Here is a 16,596-nt window from a genome sequence, read left to right as displayed (position 1 = left end):
TCTCAAACTGGACATAGGGCGTTGATTGCCCGAACCAGTATAAACCTTGTGTCTCTTTGCATCACCATCGGGGATTAGGGGCATGCAGCACAAATTCACTCATTGGTTAAGGACCCCCCCGGTCCGAAACACCGACAGGGAGGGTCGATGTGTGTCTGATGATTCATTGCTGGGGTAAACCCATGAGGGATTGGATCAACTAACACCCGACGCACAACCACGTCCAAACATTGCAGCTAGCTCTTCATAGCCGATCTCACATAGTTCCCCCACTGATCCGCACAACCAATTGAGATCATTCGCCTGAAGATGTTCGGAGGACAACCTAGGTGCATTACACCATCAACTGCAATGTCATCATCTCCAAAGCAATGCAGCTCCTCCCGAGCCCTTACAACCATCTCACTAAATGAAGGCCTATCATTGAATAGCACAGGCACACTTTGCATGTCAAGAAAATCAACATATCCATAGCGATCGCTTTCAACCGTGCCTCCATAATATATGGTCACTAGGTTGTCCATCTATTTCAAAAACGTAACGAAACACATGTCCTTTAGTCCAAATTAGACGATAGATAGTACCTAACAAGTACTTTCTAACTACAAACTAAGTAATCAAGATAATAACTACGTATATATTTATAGTGTACTCACTAAATAGCTAGATCATATGTAGTTAACTACAAATATAACTACATATCTAAATAGCTATCTAACTATATCTATTTACCTATGTATCTATGTTTCTATCTATCTACATATATATCTCACTAAATCAACTAACTGAGTCATCACAGTAACTAGTAAATAACAAACACCAACTAAATAGGTACATTGCATATTCATAATTTTTACCTTTCCGGGTCGGCGGACGATGGGCGTAGGTCAAGGCGAAGATCCGGGCCCGCGGTGGCGCGGCCGACGACAGAGGTGGCGCGCGGCGGGCGCGGGGTGCCCGGCGCTCTGCGCGGCGAGTCCGGCTCGATGGGCGTGGGAGGCACGCCGACGGTGGACGGCGGCAAGGCGGGGCAAGGCCGGCGGTGGAGGGGGGCAAGACGGGGCGAGACCGAGGCCGCCGGTGGAGACCAAGGCGAGGACGGCGGTGGAGGGCGTGGCGGCGCGGCGTTGCCGCCAACCACGGGCAACGGCGCGAGGGCACGGCGGCGCGGTGCGGGCTTAGGCGAGGGAGCAGCGGCGGCGGCGCGGGCAGGGGCGGCTTGGGCGAAAAAGGAGGAGAACGAGCGTGGTGTGGCGCACATCATCGAGCATCTCGCCTTCAGGGCCACCGCGCGATACACCAACCATGATGTTATCAAGTTTCTGGAGAGCATCGGAGCCAAGTTAGGTGCCTGCCAGAACGCGCTCACCACAACAGACGAGACCACCTACGAGTTTTCCGTACCTCGGTACCTGTGGACAAGCCAGGCCTGCTCTCCCAGGCTATATCTGTCCTCGCCGAGTTTAGCACAGAGGTAACACTACACGATTCCAGATTCATATTGCCTGGTTTGTTGTTGCAATTGCAGCTGGTTGATACCTGAGAATTCAATGCTTGATTGATGCCTGGAAACTAATGTTGGTCACTCCTCCAGGTTCGTATGCCAACGGAGGATCCGGAGAAAGAGAGGCCCTGTTCGGCTTACCCTATATTCGGCTTGTTTGACTTTTTTTTTCTATCGGAACAGTATTTTTCTCTCACAACAATTCAATCGGAATAGTATTTTTCAGCCAGTTTCAGCCAAGTTTCAGACCAGCGAACGGTGCCAGATGTGCTGTACTGGAGGAGTACAGGGGTGGGTGCAATGCAGCAGGGCTGATGCAGGACTCCCACTGGGTACAGTTGTTTGAAGGTTCCAAGAAACTAGCCTGTAGCCTCTGTCTTATAAATGAAAAAATCTATCTGCTCTGATGAGCTCACTTGTTCCATCAAATAATTTTTGTTACAGTTGGTTAAACTTGTAGGAGTACTACTGAAGGTGTTCATTTTGCAGTAGAGGGTTTCGTATCACTGTGACTGGAACTGCAAGTCACTAAGCCCTTGTTTTGTTTAGTTCCATCCCAATATCCTAAAAAGTGCTACAGTATTTGTCACATCGAATGTTTGCGGCCCGTGCATGGAGCATTAAATATAGACGAAAAAAATTAATTGCACAGTTTGGTGGAAAATTACGAGACGAACGTTTTGAGCCTAATTAATCCATGTTTAAACACTATTTACCAAATAAAAACGAACGTGCTACAATAGCCCCAAATTCCAACTTTCTGAAACTAAACACAGCCTAAATGGTATTTCTTGTTGATTTCCTCTGTACCAGTATGCAGACCGCCTGCCAATTGGTACTGAGAAGGTGATATGAACTGTTGCACATGAGACTGTGAAGCGGTTTTACCAGAAATGGTACCATCTAAGCAATATGGCTATATTTGCAGTGGGAGATTTCCCTGCATATCTTTGTCACATGTATCTGTTGGAGAAAAAAACTGTAAGTATGTATCTGCAGTGATATTTACCATCCTTTGTGTTTCATGACTTAATTGTAGACTGTAGTCAAGTTGATAAAGGAGCATTTTGAGTACAAGGCCCCAGCTCACCTCCCTCCAATTGTGCCAAAATTTTCAGTTCCATCGCATGGGGAACCTCGCTTTTCATGTTTTGTGGAATCTAAAGCTTCAGGGGTTGTTATTTCATAATCGTTTGAAAAGATTTGATATCTTTTTAAGATCAACTATTATCATGCCTCCCACAGCCCCTCCCCTCTCTCACCGGACGCGGCCCCGTTCCACCTGGGTCGCTTCCCTAGTGGGCGCACGAAGAGTCGTCGATGGGCGGACGACGACGGCGACGAGTCCGACGACGGCAACCCTACAACCTACCTCGACGCCGTTCGTCGCTTGGCAAAGCCAGTAGATGCGTCCCCGCCGCGCGCCTAGACTCGTCCGATCATGACTCGAGGCCGTGGCGTGGTGGACGTTGGACGGCAGGGACCTGGGCGAAGACGGAGGAGACGCAGCCGGCCGCGCCCCCAGCTGGTGCACGGCCAGCCTGCTCAGCCATTGGATGGCCGTATCCCTGCCCGCCAACGCCTTGGTCGCCGTGGAAGGATCTCTGCCCCCAACGCCGATGGGTGGCAGGAGATCCTCCCACGGCAGGAGACGCAACCTGTGACTACCTCGGTTGAGCATCGCCAAAAGCAGCTCCCGCAGGCACGGAGGATCCCCGTAGAGCTTCGCGACAGATGCTTTAACTGTCTCTCCTACTTGCACCGCGTCGCAACTTGCCGGTTGCCACAACGTTGCCTGCGCTGCCACGGCTACCGCCACCTCGCCAGGGACTGCAAGCGGCACAGGTCTGCGAAGTCGGCGACGACGGGTGCCAACCTGCCATGGCACTCAGCTCGTGGCGACCCTCCGGCCTCCCAGGCGCCACACGGTGGTCCACCGAGCTTGGATGGGGCCACGCATGGGGCCATGGAGGGCGCCGACAGCACCTGCCGCCGCCGCCGCCGCCGGAGTAAGCCGGCGAGGGACATCAGCAGGGGCGCGCTTGCTGACAACGCTGCTTCTTCTGCTATTACACTTTGCTTCCTTGAGCCAGATCCACTGGCATTGGCGTTGTGTGCGAGCGCGGGACCTCTCGCATGGGTCGTCTCGTTCGACCCAATGTTGGAGGAGCTTGCCGCCTCGCTCGTCGTGAGCCGGCCAATGAGAGCAGCAACACCTGAGTGTCTGCCTGCTACGACAGCCCCTCATGAGGTTGAAGCACCAGTGGCAGACACCTGTTCCCCGGCGATGGCTGCTCAGTGGACGACAGACTTATCTCTGATATCGCCAGTGCAGGGGCCGCCACAGCTCACGCCACCACGAGCGGGAGCACCTGGCGTTGCAGATGGTTGCACCACCCCCAGCGACGCGACGCCCACACCACGCGAAGCTGCCCGGCGTCTCGCACGGTTCACTGAGGAGGTGCAGCTCAAGCGAATGTCACCATTAATCGCCAGTCCACCAAGGCAGAAGGTGGCAACCACAAGGCAACCCCTGCCAAAACGTAGCAGACGGATTGCCACGGATTGCCGCTCAGCCGCTGGCACACATTTCGACCTCCAAGCGGGGCGAGGTGCTCCTCATGGAGAGGATGGGCTTTGCACCGCCGGCAGCTCCAATCTCATCCGCGTCCAAGCGTGCATACGACGACTTATTCGCAAGGAACTTGACGTCGAGCGAAGTGGAAGCACTGAACGTGCTGTTCCCGGCAACCAATGCTAGGACTGGTAGAAGACTCTTCTCGGATGACAGAGTAGGGTCGCGTGGCCGGTAGCGGAGACGCCCAACTCTGTAGGTTATTGCGCTGCTTTTAGTTCGGTTGTTTACTTTTATGTAATATCGAAGTTCTAAACAGCCTGCTAGGAAGGTCCAGTCACAACTGTAAGACCTCCTAGGGTGCTCATTAGAAGCGTATCGTGTGTATGGTTAAACTCTTCTTCTTAATTACAATAATACGTAAATCTTTTGCGTATTCGAGAAAAGAAAAGAAAAACTATTATCAATAATAAGATACTGTTTTGTTTTCCTTGTACCAAAAACAGTCTGTTGTCATCAGCTGCAAGATGCCTGCTGGTGGAATTAAAACAGCATTACTGCACTGTTTTTAGTTCGGTTGTTTACTTTTATGTAATATCGAAGTTCTAAATAGTCTGCTAGGAAGGTCCAGTCACAACTGTAAGACCTCCTAGGGTGCTCATTAGAAGCGTGTCGTGTGTATGGTTAAACTCTTCTTCTTAATTACAATGATACGTAAATCTTTTGCGTATTCGAGAAAAGAAAAGAAAAACTATTATCAATAATAAGATACTGTTTTGTTTTCCTTGTACCAAAAACAGTCTGTTGTCATCAGCTGCAAGATGCCTGCTGGTGGAATTAAAACAGCAAAGGATTACAAGGATTCACTGGCAGAGTCCATGTTCCATAGCGCGCTAAACCAGAGGTTCTTCGCAATATCTCATACAAAGGATGCTCCATACGTCTCTTGCTCCTCAGCTACAATGCCTCTCGTCTCGTCTGTCCGGTGAAGGCGTACACTATGACATCTAGTTATCATGAAAGGGGAACAGTTGAAGCTCTTGAGTCCATGCTTCTTGAGGTATTTTTTTAACCTTGATCTCTGAGACAATAATATAAATTTAGTGTTCTGACAGTGCATTTTTGAAGTTTATGGGTGAATATTCAGTGCATTATTCAAGTTTATGGGTGAATATTCAGTGTAGATGCCACAAAAGTTGACAAGAGTGAGAAAGTTGGTTCTAATTTTTTTTAGAAGTTTCCTAAGGACCAATGACAGGGGATGTTAGTTTCATTGCAATGCAGGATCACAATATCAGATATTAATCACGTTTCTGAGTAAATACCAAATAAATGAAAACAGGCAATGTCCTTAAGGGTACTGTTCATTCCCAGTAAGACTCTTCCTATTTAGTAGTACAAGAACAAATAATCTAGTGTGCCATGCCATCAACTGATTAGATGTTGTACAAGTACTCAACTAGTCCAGTCTTAGTTTGCATCCGCTTAGCGTGGCAAATGCATGATAATTGGCACATTAACAAGCATATGTAATGTGGATATCTGAATTTAAGGTTGTTATATAATATTACCACCAATCTCTCCAATTTTGAGGTGGCATTTTTTTTGAAAAACATCTCTCTGACAATATGCTTCTTTAGGTTGCTAGGGTGCAGCTCCATGGATTTTCTGACCGTGAGATATCACTGTACGTGCCTTGATGATATCAGAGATGGAGTCTGAATATTTGGAGCGTGATCAAATGCAATCGATCAACTTACAGGATGAGCTTTTGCAGGTTGAAATCTTATAGGTATTTAATACAACTAAAGCTTATATCATATGCCAGTTGCTCTTCAGTTCTTATCGTGCAGATCAAAATATGTACCACCGTCTGAATTTCTGTTTTCACCTGACTTACTAACAATAATATTGGATTAGTACTAACTCCACAACTACACATGTCTGTCTAGTATTTTAAGTGAAGTTTCAAGATCTACATCTACATCGTCTAAGCACGTTAATGCATTTTGTATTTTTCTTGCAGCATTTTCTTCGTGAGGAGGCTGTTGTTGGGATTGAATACGATGCACAGCTACTAAACGATAGACTTAGTGGATCATCTAGACATAGATCTAGCGGGTACAACCTTACATATGGAATGAAAACTTCCTAGAACATGATCTATAGAGAGAGAGAGGAAGAGAGATGAGATGTCACCGACTATCCGCGGGCTTGGAGGAAGAGCTCGACGTAGCCATGGCGAAGGTGATGCGGTCCGGGTCGGCGGAGTCGCGGTCACGGCGTTGAGGTCGGTCGCAGTGTAGTGGTGGCGCAGAGGCGACGGTGAAGACGTCAGTGGAGCTTCCCGTCGCTTCAGCACCTCCCTCTTAGATCGGATTAGGGTTACGACTGTAGGTGGAAGAAAGGTGGCTCAGGTGAACCTCATGACGCGAGCCCCGGCCTCCCACCTTCTTTATATTGCGCTACGTGACGGGAGCCCACCAACCATGAAACGGTTGGGCGCCCCCGACCAGGGCACGGATTAAGGCCCCGACTCAGTCGTTGGACCGAGCCGAGAGGAGATCAACCTAACATTCTTCTCCTTGATCTCACCTTATGACTTAAACTTAAAATCCTTTTCTCTTTTTCTCATTCCATCACAGATTAGCGCATAGAGCGTGCCTCGTCACAACAGTTAGTACCATTGGATTAAAAGCTACAACACACCTCTCTGTTTTGAAACAGATTCTCAACTAGACCCTTATTGTCTAGGAATCATAGGCTTTCCCTTAAACCCATGCCGGCTAAGTGTTCTCTGAACACGTTGGATGGTAAGCCTTTTGTAAGCGGATCCGCGAGCACCTTTTCTGTACTTATATGCTCAAGACTAATTATATGATCCCAGACTTTGCCTTTCACAATATAATACTTTATGTCAATGTGTTTGGCAGCACCACTTGACTTATTGTTGTGAGCATAACATACTGCTCGATTATTGTCGCAGTACAACTTGAGTGGCTTATGTATATCGCCTATCACTTTCAACCCGGGCATAAATTTCTTTAGCCAATTTACCTACCCCGTGGCCTCATAACACGCTACAAACTCGGCATACATCGTAGACGATATAGTGACGGTCTGCTTGGAACTTTTCTACGATATAGCTCCTCCTGCGAGAGTAAATATATATCCTGACATGGACTTTCTATCATCTCTTGCATAATCTGAATCTGTATACTCTTCTATGTGTGGGGAATCAGATCTTCTGTACATTAGCAAGAGGCCTTTTGTGCCTCGCAAGTAACGCAAAACTTTCTTTACCAGTCTCTAGTGTTCTATTCCTGGATTACTCTAATATCTGCCAAGTAACCCGGTAACAAACGCTAAGTCAGGGCGTGTACACACTTGAGCATACTGTAAACTTCCTACAGCTGAAGTATATGGAACCGTTTTCATTTGATCGATCTCATTTTGGTTCATGTGACATTGGAATTCCCCAAATCTATCATCCTTGACTATGGGAGCAGGTGAAGACTTACAATTTTGCATACTGTATTTCTTTAGAACCTTTTCTAAGTATGCTTTTTGTGATAATCCTAAAACCCCCTTTCTTCTATCTCGGTGAATCTCTATTCCTAGAACGAACAAAGCTTCACCGAGATCCTTCATATCAAAATTCGAGGACAAGAACTTCTTCGTTTCTAGTAGTAGATTAACATCACTACTAGCGAGTAAGATGTCATCCACATACAAGATTAGGAAAATATATTTCCTATTTTTGAACTTTGCATAAACGCAACCGTCCTCTATATTTTTTGAAACCCAAACTTCCTTATTGTACTATCAAACTTTTAAATACCACTGTCTTGATTCTTATTTTAATCCATAAATGGATTTCTTCAGGCGGCATCCCATACGTTCTTTTCCTTTCACAACAAAACCTTTTGGTTGTACCATGTAAACATTTCCCTCCAAATACCCGTTTAGGAACACCGTCTTTACATCCATTTGATGTAATTCTAAATCGTAATGTGCTACAAGCGCCATTATAATTCTAAAAGAATCATTACATGAGACTGGAGAAAATGTCTCATTATAATCTATGCCTTCTCTTTGTGTGAAGCCTTTTGCCACAAGTCACGCTTTAAATCTTTCTACATTCCTTTTGGAGTCATATTTAGTTTTATAGACCCATTTATAGCCTACTGTCTTGACTCCTTTAGGAATTATTTCTAAGCCCCAAACACCGTTGGTATTCATTGATCTCATTTCATCTTGCATGGCTTCAAGCCACTTTGATGAGTGAACGTTTCTTATGGCTTCTTTAAATGAGGTGGGATCACCCTCCATTTGAAATTCTTCACATTCATAGACTTCGTAGTCATCAGGAATGGTTGGTTTCCTGACTCTTTGAGACTTTCTATATGAGGCTGTTGTTGCTCTTCCTCATATGTGACAATGGGTTCTACAGGATCCAAAAGGACAGGTTCCTCATGTTCATTCATTGTCGTCACGGGAGAACTAACAACAGATGTTGTTACTATAGTGTCTTGCACTGTTGGTGCAGCAACAACAGGTAGCGTGAAGAATGGCTCCTGAACCATCGGAGTAGGCACATGTACTCGCTTCTCCTCTAGGTTAATTTCTCACGCTACCATACTCCCCTTGATCAACTCTTCCTCCAAGAACACAGCATGTCTTGTTTCTACAAACTTCGTATGTTTGTCAGGACAATAGAAGCGATAACATTTTAACTTTTCTGGATAGCCAATGAAATGGCAATTGACTGTCTTGGAGTCTAGCTTCCGTATATTTAGGTTAAAGACTTTAGCCTCAGCTGGACAACCCCACACACATAAATAGTTAAGTAAGGGTTCCTTTTCTATTCACAACTCATATGGTGTTTTGGACACCGACTTGCTTGGCACTCGATTAAGAATATGAATGGTAGTTTTTAACGCCTCTATCCATAAATTTATCAGTAGAGTAGAGTAACTTATCATACTTCTCACCATATCCATTAAGGTACGGTTGCGTCTTTCAGCTACTCCATTCTGCTGAGGCTCATTCGGTGTAGAGTACTGGGCAACTATGCCATTTTTCTGTAACAATCATGCAAAAGGTCCAGGAACTTGGCCATATGGGGTGTGTCGACCGTAGTACTCCCCCCACGATCGGATCTTGCTATCTTAATCTTTAAATTGTGCTGATTTTCTACTTCAGCCTTAAATATCTTAAATTTATCCAATACTTCTGATCTTTCCTTAATTGGATAAATATAGACATAACAAGAATAATCATCTGTAATGTTATAAATGAATCATAACCATCCACACTCTTCACAGAAAAAGGACCACATATGTCTATGTGAATTATTTCTAAAATTACTGCTCTTCATTTGGCATCTTTCTTTATTTCCTTAACATACTTTCCTTTTATGCAACCAATGCATTGTTCCAATTCTGAAAATTCTAATGGCGGAAGAATTAATTTCTTAATCAATCGCTCTATTCTCCCCCTCGAAATATGGCCTAAACGACAGTGCCATAATTTTGATGATACATCATGAACTCTCTTCCGCTTATTTCTTGCATTCATAGATGAGGAGGCATTCTCATTCTCAGTGCTCACAACATTCATATTCTTAGAAAGTGATAACAAATAAAGCTTGTCTTGTCGGAAGGCAAGACCAACACACTTATTATTAAACACAATCTGACATTTGTCATTACCAAAATGACAATCATATCCATCATCGTCTAGACGTGAAACACTTATCAAAATTCTACGCAAAGAGGGTACATAAGGGATATCTGAAAGCTGAAGTATAAAACCATCATCTAATTCTAGAGAGAGATCTCCAATGGCTTCAACTTCAGCTTCAACTCCATTTGCTACTTTAATTCTTTTTTCTCCTCTTTGCAGGGTCCTTCTCGTATGGAATCCCTGTAATGAATTTGTAACATAAATAATTGCACCTGAGTCAATCCACCAAGTAGATTTTGAATAACTTAAATACAAGGACTCATCTATGAATGTAATAATGTCATCACCTCTCTTCAAAAGGCTCTTCAGGAAATCTGGACAGACCTTCTAGTAATATCCATACTTCTTGCACCATTTGCATTGATCCTTGTCAACTTGGACATTGTTGTTCTTCTGATGATGATCATTCTAAAGGGCTTTCTCTTGAGTTTTGGCATTCTTGTTAAAGTTCTTATTTTTATAGTCCTTCACATGGTTAACAGAGTCACCATGTGAGCTTTTAAGCCTCTCCTCTTCCTGCATACACATGGCAATGAGCTTCTCAATGTCCCATTTATCGGGCTACATGTTGTAATTAACAACAAAAGTTTCATACTCTTTAGGCAAAGAAACAAAAACCAAATGAATTAGGAACTCATCTTTGAGCCCCAAATCCATTGGGTTGAGCTTGGATGCCATGTTGCTCATCTTCAATATGTGCTCTCTTATCCCTCCACCAGAATATTTCTCATTGAATAACTTCTTGATCAGGGTGCTTGCATAAGCCTTTGAAGAGCCAGTAAACTGACTCTTCACTTTCTTGAGATACTTGGTGGCGGTGTCACAACCTGAGATTGATCCACTTATTATATCTGAAATAGTGGACTTAGCCACCATCAAGCACTTGCGGTTCGAAATGTCCCACTTCTTACAATCAAGATCGTATTTCATTCTCACTTCTGCATGATTTCGCTGCCGAGCAGCGACATCAGCATCAGTTTCATTCTCTACCTTCACCGGGTCCATTGGCTCAGTAGGACACAGAGAGGTAAGTGCTAGGTCATTCTCAGACAGCGCAAGTGCCAACTCATACTTCTTTCGCCATACATGATAGTTGCCCCCTTCAAGAGGCGGAATGTGCGAGATGAATGCCATAGGATTAAGTCCTGAAAACATCATCAGAGAAAGTGAGAAAACATGACATAATAATTGCATAGCTTAATTTAACGTTGATCAAAATTAAAACATACAATGTGCCTCTACATTAACTCTACATCACCGTTGGGTAGAAATAAAACTAATGCATAGAACTCATAAATAAAAATTTATAATATTGCTATCATCAACTTTGGTCAGAAAATAGCAATATCATAAATACAACATTCTTCTACATTAATTATATATCACCGTTGGGCAGAAATATAATTAATGCATAGAAAACAACTCATGAATAAACTTATAATCATAATATGACTACCCCTCCAATTAAAATTTTCCTTCTGTCCAATTTAATTAGAGGGTGAACGTAATCATAGCCACGGAAACGTGAAAAAGAATTTTGTCTACTTTTCAGAACCATTCTATTGTACTCATCTACTCTCTGAAAATTTATTCTGTTGGTTCAAATTTAAACAGAGATGGAAAACTAGACCTAATTTATCAAAACTTGCTTTGAAAAAAAATAATACTCCAACTGTTCTTTGCTACGAATTTAGCCTGGCTCAGAATTAGTGGCCCGCGGCCCAGCTAGCAACAGCAGTGGGCGTGGCCCAGCAAGCAATGCACGCAGCCCATGCCTGCGCAACCAAAGCCTAGCTCGCACGCGCTCCCCCGCTCCCAGGCCGCAACCTAGGCCTGGGCCGGGATTTCACCTCCCCGCCTAGGCCGGATTTGGCCCGGTGAATCCTAAGTCGTTCATCTGCACCCAACGGCTGGGCACCGTTTTCGCGAGATCAAAACCGGCGCTGCCGTCGGCTCCTAACCCTAATCCCCATTTCTCATTCTCACCCCTTCTCTCCTCTTTGAGCGCCGCGACCTGAGCGACGGCGACCGTGGGTAACGACCGAAGGAAAAGGTGGCGCCGCTGCCTCGGCACCCCTCGCCGGTGCATGCGTGTGGCCAGAGCCGCGTGCGGCGCCGTCGAGTGGCACCGCGGTGGTGCCCATTTGGGGCCCCATGCTGATGCACACGGCGCGGCGGAGCGCCGGGGAGCTGGCGTCTCTGCCCTTCCTTCCCACGCGACGGCGGTCGCGACGGCGGGGAAAAACCCAGGTAGGTTCTTTCCTCTCTGTTCTTCTTTCTTACTTAGGGTTAGGGTTTGCACGGGATTTGAGTTGAAATCGAAGATCAAATCATCTCCTTCTACTTGCTGAAACTTAAACTACCCCAAATCCTAGATCTGCGCCTAGAACCGGCTTAACTGATACCATTGATAGACTTTGCGGATTACCGAGATATAGATCTAGTGGGTACAACCTTACATACAGAATAAAAATATCCTAGAACATGATCTAGAGAGAGAGGGGAAGGGAGATGAGATGTCACCGACCATCCGCGAGCTTGGAGGAAGAGCTCGACGTAGCCATGGCAAAGATGATGCGGTCCGGGTCGGCGGAGTCGCGGTCACGGCGTTGAGGTCGGTCGCAGTGGTGGCGCAGAGGCGACGGTGAAGACGTCGGTGGAGCTTCCCGTCGCTTCAGCGCCTCCCTCTTAGATCGGATTAGGGTTAGGACTGTAGGTGAGAGAAAGGTGGCTCAGGTGAACCTCGTGACGCGAGCCCCGGTCTCCCACCTCCTTTATATTGCGCTGCGCGACGAGGGTCCACCAACCATGGAACGATTGAGCGCCCCCGATCAGAGCGCGGATCAAGGCCCCGATTCGGTCGTTGGACCGAGCCGAGAGGAGATCAACCTGACACTAAAGACTCTTCTTCCCCGTAAGTATACATCTGCATTACCTAGTGTAAGAGCTTTGGTGTTAAATTCCTAATGCCATTTACCCTCTCCCTCATAACCCTTTGTAACCAATTATTTGCTTATTATTCTACATACCATCACCACAGTTCAGTCATCTCTGTATTTATATATGTTTATTTACTTTCGACCAGATATTTCTTCTGTGGAAGTGGCAAAATTCGCAAAAAAAAATTCAACAGCCAGAAGCTGTGTTATCAAGATAGTTGAACCTCAAGTTCATGCATATTTGGAGGATCTGAAAGAACTTGTCTTGAAAGTCAACACTCTGGAAGAAGAAAAGTCTATTCCTCCATGGAATGAAGAGCTAACTCGAGAAGGAATTATTGCCCAATCTCCACAGCCAGGGTATCTTTGGCTCCTTCATGTGCACTATTTTCTTCATTACATAATGCTACCATCGTATTCTTGAACTAATTGCATTGAAATCATTCACTTTTCATTCTGCTGCTATGAGCATTTTATTTTAGTTTGTGACTGATGCCTGCTTAACAAATTCATTGCAGGATTATAACTGATAAAGTGGAGCACCCAGGCATATGTTCCACTGAGGTGATACATTCAAATGACACGCTGAGTTGTTGCAAGTACACTGATTTTCTTGATGACCAGGTTAGTAGTATTTATTATTTTTATGTCACTTTGTGGTCTGCTATGTCAGGCATTCCCATCATTATTCTGTGGAATCACTCAAGTCACTGATATAGACATCTTGCATAAATTTTCACCGACATATATCACCAATATCAACTGCATGCCACACTCTGTATCTATATAAGGTTACATCCATGCCTACTATTCTTTCCCACATGTAAGGAATTGATCTGATGGATTGGTTCTGGGATTCTAAGGACTAAACTACATTTGTTGGTCTTGGGATGACTCCATTTACAAGGCGTTCAAGGATCGTTTTTCTCTGCCATTGAAATTTATTCCTCTAATAATGCTATAAAATATATAGGTTCCAGATTGGACAAGTTGCTTAAGAAAAACTCAATGCTATAAAATATATACTTTATATGTTTATATACTTCGATTTCAATATGTACATTATAATTCTTCAAAAAAATATGTACATTATAAATTCTTGTTCCGCTCTTAATACTTGGTAAGACATAATAACTGGGATTTTTAATTTTAAACTAGAAGCCAGATTTTACCTTTGCAGTGTTCGGTTCGAAATTTACACCGACAATTACTTGGAAGTTCAGGTTTTTGCTAATGCTCATATTTGAAGATATAATTAATCATATGTAATGAGGTTGTTTTTATTCTTTTGCTTTCTGTGACAAATGTTTCATCTATTCAGACTGATCAAGACAAAGCTGATACATGAACTAGAAGAATTAGAAGGTAAACTTGAGATGCATTCGAAATCTGATATTCTGCTACCAGAAATTAGATTGAAAAAGCAATTCAAGGCTGATGGATCCTTAGAGCTTGATCTTGTGTTAGCAATTGCCCAGTGTCATGATATCTTTCTATGTCCATATGAGGTCTCTCATATGACATTGAGGGATCACTTATCAGCCTCAGATGCTAAGATTTTTCGAGTTCGTGTTGTCCCTAGAAAAAATATACTTAAGGATCTTTTAGAAGATGTCTCAATCCGGCATAAAAGATACATTGTGCCTCAGACAAGGAAGAGCCTTTCTCTTGAACCAGATTTGAGGAAGATGAGTTATTTGTGGAAGTTCGTGATAGCCGGTATCATTAAATGCATATTCAGGCTTCACATATATGGTGTATCTTTGAATGGCAAGTTTAGCCTTGATAGTTTTCATATTACTGCTAGCAAGAAGGTTAAGCTTAATGCTCAGTTGAAGTCTCTAGTCTGCTGCAGAAATCCTGACAATATGAAAATAGATTATGCTTCAATACCTACAGTCAAAATGCAGTGTATGGAGATAGCTTCCCATCCTTTTTGACTTGCAATGTTTGTTAGATCTTTTGAGTTGTGAAGACCCAGTGAGCAAATTTTAGCTGAAAACATGTCTGGTACACCATGAAAGGCACAAAAAAAGGTATCAAAACAATAAATAATTATTAGATTTATTAGATGAAATTCAAATAAGTAGTGCAACAAGTAACATCATATCAAAGCATGTAATTTCATTGCTTTCTTCAGTAATAAAATTCAGGCCAGGAACTTGTGTGTGGAAAAAACATCATATCAGAGCAAATACATTTCATACCCACCTTTGAAATTCTGCAAGTTGATACTAAAAGTTCTTCACAGTTAAATATGTATTAATCACCAAGTCATGGGTCTCTTTGTCACAACCCAATGTAACCACATCTTTTGAACAGTTCTTGTCAAAGCTGATGTCCTCGGTATTTAAACTAAAGCCTTGGTTTGGTAGATGAACAGGATATTGAATTTCAATCACATAGATACTGTAAAAAAATCATGATACAACTTGTGGCCGCTACAAGTTTCATGATTTTGCAAATATACCGAATCATCTCGACCATTTAGAATAACATAAAACAACAAGCATGTTGTCAAAGAAAGCTAAACAATCATCTCGGAAAGGGCAAACTATGCACAAATATAAAAGCTAGCGAAAGATTGGATATTTAAATAATTATCGAAAAGGTTGCCCGGTGCCATAGGATCCTAATTGCTACTTGTTTCCTATGCGTTCCGCTATAATAACAAACTGTAAATAGACACTATTCATTGATACATATATGCATAATAAGTGTGAGTTGAAGAAATATTATGTTCTTTGAGTGGCTATCCTACACGCATGTACTATGCCCTTGGGGGTACATGGCATGACACAACAACTCATAGTGGCTACCTATGACCTTGTATGTTATGGTATGAGGGGGGAGAACCCCTATATATAGAGAGGTAGGTGAGCCATGGACAACATGACAAGTGTCCATGCTCTAAAATATTCTTAGGTTCTACACTCTTCTCTATTTATCATATGAACCAAGTTCTAGAATCATCCAAGAGAACTCTATCTCCTTTTAGAACTTTCTAGATTTCTCTTTATTTGCCATGAAGTGTACTCTAGAATCTTCTATGGCAAATATCTTAACTCATGTAATTTTGAGAATCTTCTGAAATCTTCTAAGTATGCAGTGCTATTCTCAACAATTTAAAATATATTAGAGTTAATGAGTGACCATTAGAACCATGATACATCGGTGACTCTAAGTAAGTTGCCACAATTGCGCAGGTTTTGTAAGTGCAATCAAGCCCTAAGCGGGTTTTGGTGATGTTGACCGTACAATTAAGGGACTAATGACTTTTGTTAATTGTTGACAACACATTAATCATCGTGGGTGCATGTCATGTAAAAAGAGATCCCCATTTCAAAAGGAATGGCTTGGAAGCTCAAGAGGAATAGTTTAAATACATTTTATCTTTTGAAATTGCATATAGGGCAAGCCATACTAGAAAGTGGGATATCACTGGTAAGCTAGGATGAACCAAGTGTTCACAGTCCTATACAATACATAGAAACATCCAGTCTAGCTACCATAGCCATGAGCTTACGCTTTTGTATCTTTTCTAGCTTGCGCAGAACCTCCAACACGAGCATGAAATCTCCACGTATTATGGGCGGAGCCTCTGCGCTCTGCCTGGTCGGTCGTTCTACGGGAGTTGAGGGGTATTTATGCCTTCCCCTATCTTCCCCAATGGTCATCTTCTCCAACATTTATTCCCATCCAACCAACACTCACTTCTCTCTCCTCCATTGATGCTCCCAACCACCAAGCTCCATATCTTAGTGATTCCTTGTGGTGATTGGCCTTGAGAGAGACTTGAGAAGCTAGAGAAGAGAAAGCTCCTTCCCATT

At 43.6% G+C, this 16,596-nt stretch overlaps 1 pseudogene; it reads left to right on the top strand.

The window, feature by feature from the left end:
• Positions 1-986: 986 nt before the first annotated feature.
• LOC136496104 (zinc protease PQQL-like) lies at positions 987-14,706 on the top strand (annotated as a pseudogene).
• The last annotated feature ends 1,890 nt before the right edge of the window (positions 14,707-16,596 follow it).

This window comes from Miscanthus floridulus, chromosome 12 (genome assembly GCF_019320115.1).
Source record: "Miscanthus floridulus cultivar M001 chromosome 12, ASM1932011v1, whole genome shotgun sequence".
Lineage (NCBI taxonomy): Eukaryota > Viridiplantae > Streptophyta > Magnoliopsida > Poales > Poaceae > Miscanthus > Miscanthus floridulus.
The sequence above is the reverse complement of the archived record's forward strand: the minus strand, read 5'-3'. Positions and strand labels throughout refer to the sequence as shown.